A 7,482-nucleotide genomic window follows, 5' to 3' on the forward strand; every position below is an offset into this window, starting at 1 on the left:
AATTGTGTTAATTTTTTGTCAAACATTTTTATACGGAATATTCACACTTACCTGCTTGTCATATAATCTGGTTAAAAATTATAATGCTCTAGTGTATTTTGTTTTTATAAACTAGTTAAAGACATAATCTGATAACCAGGCAGGTGTGAATACCCCAATATAAAATAAAAACAAAGACCTAATTTAAAAATATTTTTTTTAGGACAAGCACTACCTAACGGTTAAATTTTCTGTAGTGTTATTTCCTTCCATGTAGGTAATATACATTTCAAATATGAAACTTATCGGACCATAAATACGGGTTTTCCAAATATCTCGACTCCTGCGCCACCTATGGGGCAATGATTGTGGAGTTATACTGTTTTGTGTAAATAACATACATTCCAAATATGAACCATATCTGACCATAAATACGACTCAGCGCCCCCTAGAGGAAATGTGAAGTACGAGCTCACATTGAATTGTCATCGGATTCTGAGCTAAGTTTGAATTTTGAAGTCTCAAGATCATCGGCAAGTTGGATAAAAATTTATTGCAAGATTTGATTACACACAGGTGAACCATAATAAAAGCTTGTAAAAAAGAATTAATTAGTCTATAGACTACTGCGCCTGTGACTAACCAGAGCTTGAAAAGCCAGTCTAGTTTGAGCTGAATTTTTTAGATTTTTATTAGTACAGTGTAATTAATGACGACCCAGTTAGCACATTTGCCAGACAATTTCTGATATCAGACAAGTCGGAATAAAAAGTTGACTATTTAGACAAGTCCTACAGGTTTCGTACAGTATTCTGGGTGAAACGTCTGGAGAATTTTTTTTATTTCCTTATCCGATATGTCTGATGGAATTATGTCCGATTTCGGGCATACACGTCTGATAATTCTTATTTTTCATGATTATTTGGTCAGATATCTGTTGGATATCCATCAGAATCGTCGGTAATTAACTCAGAATTTCCCACGTCGTGTCGGTTACTATTTTAAATCAAAATCAAAAAAATTTTACATAGCGCACTTTGCAAGTGGACTACTCAATTGTGCTTCCGTTTGATAGGAAATGTAGCACAAATCTAGCAAAACTAAGAAAATTTTTACAACGCTAGTTATCACAGCAAACACGCATAAGCGAGCTGCTCAACGCTCTCGAAGGCGATCAATCACTATATTAATAACCACGGCTGCAAACTATCCTTCGCTATGAGGTGCCATATTGAGGATAAAAGAAAATGCCAAAATTTGCCAAACAGAAAAATAAAAGTACCAAAAAAGGTGCTATCCTTTTTAGTCCTTCCCATTTAGCAATAAAATAAGAACCACATTTCTGAAACAAAATTCCAATGCCAAATAAGATAAACCAGTTGAATAACCTTTAGAAATTAGAAAATTTTAGTTGAGAAAAAGAAGTACACACAAAGGACTTCACAAAAATATATTGAAATATTGCTATTTTTTTAAAATTAAGTGCCATTTGATGTAAAATAATGCCAAAAATGGCACGGTTTGAGCCAAGTTGGCAGCCCTGTTAATAACCGTGCAGCTCATAAATTCTTCGCCGGCGATATCTTGCTGTTATCAGATTTTAGTTTCGCCTCCGCTGCCGCACTCGCTGGACTGACCTATAGTCTGTTAATATTTCAATTTTATTTCGTCTTATCATAAATGTTTCTTGTGTTACTATGCTGCTAAGCCTTCCCAGTAAAAATAGCGACTAATCCGATTCGACCCCGGCATAAAATGCCAAATATGCGAATAATATGATTTTTTGAACTCTTTATATGGAATCAAGTGTCGTTTTTATTCGAGCACGTCCTAAGGAGACGCTCACCGCTCAGCCGTTCGGTGCGTGGCCTAACTGTTTCCCTATATAATGGGTATTAAAAATGATTTAAAATTAAAACAAAATAAAAATTTACGCCCTCTGATAATTATGTACTACTTCGTACGCCGCATATGAGATTTTTCCGTTTTTCTATGCAATAAGAGATGAGTAGATATTAAGTAATTGATCCCTAATTATACCCTTTTGAGGTTAGTTGCGACTATTTAAAGTCCAACCCCGCGGAGACTAATCCGGGAATATTCTTTCGAGATTAGTCACACAATGTTTTTGCAGGGTTCTTACTAGGAATGTTAATCCCGGGATCCCGGCCTTTTAAGATCTCAAAAATTTTCGGGATTAGTAATTTGCACTGATGGCAGTAAACGAAATTCTTTTTCTTGACCAGTGTTGCCTATATTTCTTTTTTTTTTATTTAACAACTAATATTTTTTTATAAATGTCCAGCTCACAATACATACAATACCATTCGATAGCACATTTTAAACACAAATATCAATATATTCGCGAAACCATGGGCCAAATATAGTAAAAATGCGTTTTTAGTTTTTCACTCTGATGTCAGAAATTCAAAAATGATTAAAAAATTAAGAGAAATGGGCTTAGAGCAGAAGTATGGGTATAAAATTAATGAGGAAATTCTAAAGAATTTAAACAGATTCAAGTTTTTTGTGCAGAAGACTGGTAAGTATTGAAAATGTCTCTTTAAAATTTCATCCTTAAAATTTCGTAAAATTTGTATTTGAAAAAATTATATATTTATATAAACCCGAAAAGATCCTCGAATTTCGTCCTGCTAACTTTATCAGCTTAAAAAATTACCTATTCGATCATGTGAATCCAAAAAGTTTTAATTTTTTTTTTATTCTTAAGAAATTTTCTCTTGCACTTGATACCCATATTTTTCTTCTACATTGCATTGAATTTTTTAAATAATTTTTATGATAAATCCTGACGTCAGAGAGGAAAAATAAAAGCGCCACTTTAAATAAAAAAGCAGGTTTCAAACCCATTTATTTATTATTTCTTTTATGGTAGGCGAGCTTCACAAACAATATAGAAGAAATTTTTTCGATTTAAGTTGTTGAAAAGTAATGAGTATCTAAATACCGGGATTGTGATACCAACATACCGAAAATCCCGGAATCGGAAAAAGCTAAAAAATTAACATCCCTAGTTCTTACCGATGTTATGTACGTACATAAGTATGTGTGTGACTACGCACTTTACAGTCTCCCATGTTGACGTTAATTCTAAGAAATCAGTCTGTTAATCGCCGTTAACGGGCTTAGACGTACATTCTCCCCGGAACAGGTAAAAAAAAACAAACTCGCAAACCAAGTGAACGCGCCTGCACTTTAAGCGAATGTCGCGATCCGTTTGAAAAAAAAAACACGATATTTGAAAAGTGAAACAAATCAATAAGGGAAGTAAATATGTATAGGTAATCAACAAAAGCGGTACGAAAAAGGATCGAAATTACATAAGAAGTGAAAGAGAAAGATCTTGGATTAAGCGCCAAAGGATTTCTGTTCGCAACATCGAGGCAACATGACGAAAGAAAATGGTACATTTATATATTGAAGATCTCTTCTAAATATTAAACGATTTATACATATCGCACGTTTAATAATATACAGATATAACTCAAAATTTAAGGTTTTGGAGATTTCATCATACAACTAACAGGATTGAGCAAAAAAAATTATAGATGATATATACCAACTATACGAATTGTTCAAACATTGATTGCGTTTTTCCACAAAATTAAAATTTTGAAATAATTCTCTTTTTATTATTAAACGTGCGATATTATTCATAAACGCTTATTTAAGAGGTCACATTACAAAATATGCAGGCCTCCTTTTCAAAATTAAATATAGGGGTGACAGATCCGTATGCGGGATATAAAATTGAACAATACGATCTATATAATGTCAGTGTTTTTTCGCAAAAGCGCAAAATTTGCCTTATTTAACTTATTTTTTCTTGAATATGTTAGGATCAAAAACCCTAGGTTTGGTATCTTTCACAACTTATGTAAATATGCCGGCTTGAGCCGGGCTTGAACCCAGGCCCTGCGGAATGGTTGCGTACAAGTGAGGAATTATAGCGCAAAAATGCAACCGTTGTGTATTTTTTTTTTTACAAACATCAGGTCATCATAAAAACATGTCAAATTTGAAGGAAAGTGCATTACTGTAAGATTTAACCACTTACATACATCGAATACTTAGTAATACACTTTTCTTAAAATGTCTTTAATTTTTATTATGGACTGATTTTTTACACATATGTTAGCGTTTGGCCGAGCTTCTCCATTTGTGGCGTGCGTTTTGATGTTGTCACACAAAGGGGAGGGCGACCTACAGTTTACGCCGACTCCGAACGGCGATTGTATTTTTATGAGAAGCTGTTTTTCATGGCAGAAATATACTCGGAGGTTTGCCATTACCTGCTGGGGGGCGACCGCTGTTAAGAAAAAACCTTATTTCTAAATATGTTTGGGTCTTTGTTTTGACCAGGGTTTGAACCCAGGGCGTGCGGAGTGGCAGTCCGCACTGCTTAGCACTACACCACTACACCACGGCGGTATAGAACTTTTAATTGGTAACACTTCGACTGCCTACCCCTGTATATTGCTCTCTTTGATGTTTTTGTTTGCCATACTCGTCAGTCAACACGTTTTTGTATTTGTTCTTTACGAGTATACTAACTTTTATTTGTGAAAAAACCTGTTCCCATACATATGAATGTATATATTTTGACCCGAAAACGCTTCTGCGGCGCATACGTTTTTGTATTTGATGGGGTCCCTGACCTTAAACACTAAGTACGTCGTTTTCATTATCTGTGCTTTCCATTTCATTATCACAGCGAAATCTAAAAATTTCGAATTTGATTTCCATTTAACTGATAAAGCGAAGTGTTTGCAATAATGAACCCAGTCGTGAAAAATATCGTTTCATGAATTGATTTTTGGAAATTTAAATTTGTCGCTTTTCGAAAATTTTGAAATTGAAATTTTCAAAGTGAAATTTTGAAAGTGAAATTTTTCCATGTAAACAACGGGTGACGCGAAAATTTTTTCTCTGCCATACATACCTGAGATAGCCCTCATAATTTCAGGTGCATATGTATGTACATATGTAGGTATATGGTTTTCCCTGCCATTCAAACTTGTATTGAGGTCAATCATTAACGTTTGCAGTCACCCCAGTTATATCTGTTTTTGGTTTCAGAAATAATAGCAATTACATATAATATTTTGGGGCTACACTTTTGCTAAGTGATTGATCGAGGATTTACATTAACAAAAATAAATTTTTAAAACAAATTTTCAAATTGCCTCCGATTATTCCCAAAAATTCCATATTTATTCCGAAAGAGTTGGGAAATGTATCCAAATTCACACTGAAGAAAAAAAAGTATCCCTCGAAATTTAAGACAAAATAATATCAATTTGGATACATTTCCCCACCCAGTAGCTCCCCGGATAACACTCAACTCTAAGTTTGGAGGACGCAAGCGTTGATTCAGCAAAAAAAAGGGACTAAAATCCCTGTAGGGAAAACACGACTAGTGAACCAGATTTCTAGTTCAGTACTAGTTCTTTTTTGCCAAAAACGAACCGATAGTAACTAGTTCCGCACCAGTCCAAAAGCAGTGAAATGTGGTACTTTCACTAAACTATTCTATTTTAAATTTTAAAAGCAGGGAACGTAATCATTATGAGTAAAATAATTTAAATCAGCGTTTAATCATTATTTTATGAATTATTATTGAGTTTTATTTTTTCGCTCAAACGAAAATAATTATTATTTGATTTTTATTTTTGAGATTACAAATAACGATTATTTTATGATTTTTATTTTTTCGCACAGAGATTATTATTAATTTTCAGTTTTATTTTTCCACTTAAAAATAATGATAATTTATAAAATTGAAAAGGCCATAAAGACGCAACCCACTGAAATTTTTACCTGAAAAGTTTGGGTCTTATTTCTTTTATAAGGTTGCGGCTACCTCTCAAAAGGATACGTCGGTTATCACGCTGGTATAGGTTTTGAGTTGCTTAATAATCATTATACTTAGTGATTCCATAAACAAAGGCCAAGATCCTGAAGGACAATTGAGAAAGGCAATGCAGTTGCAGAAAAAGAGGCATTTAAAAAACAAGTGTCAAAATAATTACCACTTTCTCACTAAATTTATTTAAAATGCAAGCCACCAGAGCTACCTTTTTTTTAAGAAAAGACGAATTAAGTTTTTTGTGCAATCCACCACAGCTACCTTAATACAGTCAGTCAATAAAGTTTAGGTACAACGAATTTTTTACAATACGGGCAACTATTTTGTTATTATTTTAGTTTTCGGTAATTTTTTATAAAAATATGGTCAATTCTACAACAAAATCCCCGAAAATCAGAGTTCCAAACCTTGTGCAAAATTTAAGAAAATTCTGCAAAATTTCATTAAAATAATTCACTTTCTATTTACGCTCTCTAGAAAAAGTCTTTTAGCCCATTCAATTATAGTATAATGAAGTGCAAGTGTGAGGAAGCTAAGACTTACCAAACAACAAAAAAAAATTGCTAAATATCAATGGTAAGCCCTAGCTACCTCAAATTTGCACTTTGTTATACTAAAATTGAATGGGCTAATAACTGAGTACTTAACTTTTTTCTAAAGAGTGTAAATTGCAATACTTGGATGGAAATTTGCAGTTTTCTTTAATTTTGCATAAGGTTTGGAACTCTGATTTTTGGGGTTTTTGGTGTAGAATTAACCATATTCTTACAAAAAATTAGGGAAAAATAAAATATTTAAAAAATAGTTGCCGGTATTGTAAAAACTGCACTGTACCTAAACTTTATTGACTGACTGTATATCTTATTTAAGTTAAATACGACAAAAACTTTCGAAGTACTTCATATACATATAAGCTTAAAAAGAACTGAATTTACTTAAAAATGAATATGCTTAAATTTAGACAAGTAAGACAAAGTGAACTAATATTTTTACTTTTAAGCAGAACGCACTTTTGTTTTTTACTTACTACTTAAGTTTAATACTACTACTACTAATGTGGTTTATAAATTTTTAATAAATGCGTTTAAACATTTGAGATTGTATTGTCCTTCCTTCAAACGATCGTATTTAATATAGATGGGAAATGTTTCGACAAGCCTGATTAGGAATGTATGTAGATCTAAGGTGACGAATTTATAATAGGTTGGGAACTATAAAAAATGGATGCAGATCAAACTAGATCTCATCTGTCGAATTTGGAACTGGTTCGGAACTATAGAAAAAGGGATGCAAAACGAACTAGATCTTATCTGTCGAATTTAGAACTGGTTCGGAACTAGAGCCAAAGGGATGCAACGGGGGACAATTGACACTTCCTAGGACATCGCAATGTTAAATTCGCCAGTCGCTAGCATGCAAAAGAGAATTAACGCGTACTAGTCATGGTTCCAAACGCACTAGAACCGAACCAGTTCCGCACTAGTTCGTTTCCCTACAGGGATTGAACGTCATTCATTCACTGTTGTCTCGCGTTGGCTTGTACATTGCTTTATTGTTAGTTTAGTGCCAAAATAGTTTTAGGTCGAACTTCGAACGTAAATAACGCTAGCACT

This window comes from Rhagoletis pomonella, unplaced genomic scaffold (genome assembly GCF_013731165.1).
Source record: "Rhagoletis pomonella isolate Grant_MI unplaced genomic scaffold, Rhpom_1.0 Rhpom_scaffold_00002, whole genome shotgun sequence".
Lineage (NCBI taxonomy): Eukaryota > Metazoa > Arthropoda > Insecta > Diptera > Tephritidae > Rhagoletis > Rhagoletis pomonella.